The sequence below is a fragment of the Bison bison genome, unplaced genomic scaffold, assembly GCF_000754665.1.
Source record: "Bison bison bison isolate TAMUID 2011002044 unplaced genomic scaffold, Bison_UMD1.0 scf7180017864308, whole genome shotgun sequence".
Taxonomy (NCBI): Eukaryota; Metazoa; Chordata; class Mammalia; order Artiodactyla; family Bovidae; genus Bison; species Bison bison.
This window is the reverse complement of record NW_011494880.1, coordinates 70,122-70,721: the sequence shown is the minus strand read 5'-3', so window position 1 is coordinate 70,721 and position 600 is coordinate 70,122. Positions and strand designations below refer to the sequence as shown.

The 600-nt window shown below is 38.2% G+C and overlaps 1 protein-coding gene across 2 annotated transcripts in view; it reads left to right on the top strand.

Annotated features, from left to right (window-relative positions):
* LOC104997405 (UDP-glucuronosyltransferase 2B4-like) overlaps window positions 1-600 on the top strand; it is a 20,644-nt gene that overhangs the window by 17,450 nt on the left and 2,594 nt on the right. The window lies entirely within an intron of this gene.

The following is a 600-nucleotide window of genomic DNA, read 5'->3' as shown; positions in this document are numbered from 1 at the left end:
GTAGTAGATATAATGGTCATCTGAGTTAAATTCACCCATTCCAGTCCATTTCAATTCGCTGATTCCTAGAATGTCGACATTCACTCTTGGCATCTCCTGTTTGGCCATTTCCAATTTGCCTTGATTCATGGACCTGACATTCCAGGTTCCTATGCAATATTGCTCTTTACAGCATGAAAAGAACTCTTGTGCCATTACCAATGACTCTCAATTTTCTGAAAAAAAAAAAAAAAGGCACAATCATTTTTGTGAAACAATAACACACTTCATGGTAAAATTTAGCTTTTCCTTCCTGTGGTTCCAGTGCCACTACGATTATCCTTCTTTTCCCCTGACACCATTCCTATCAAGCTAAATGGTTTCACTGTACCTTTAGGTGAATAAATTCGGGCATGTCCTCTTCTTTTTTTGCACATGTTTTTTCTTTTACCCAGAATGCTCTTTCAAGTTGTTCCCCTGCTGATCCTGGATTCATTTGTGATGTTCAAGTGACTCAGCACTTCTTTCACAAAGTCTTCATTTACTCCTTCAGCAGACATAGTCGTTTCTTCTCTGAATTCTGGAAGCAAACAAAAGCACTTTCATATGCGTAATAATCTG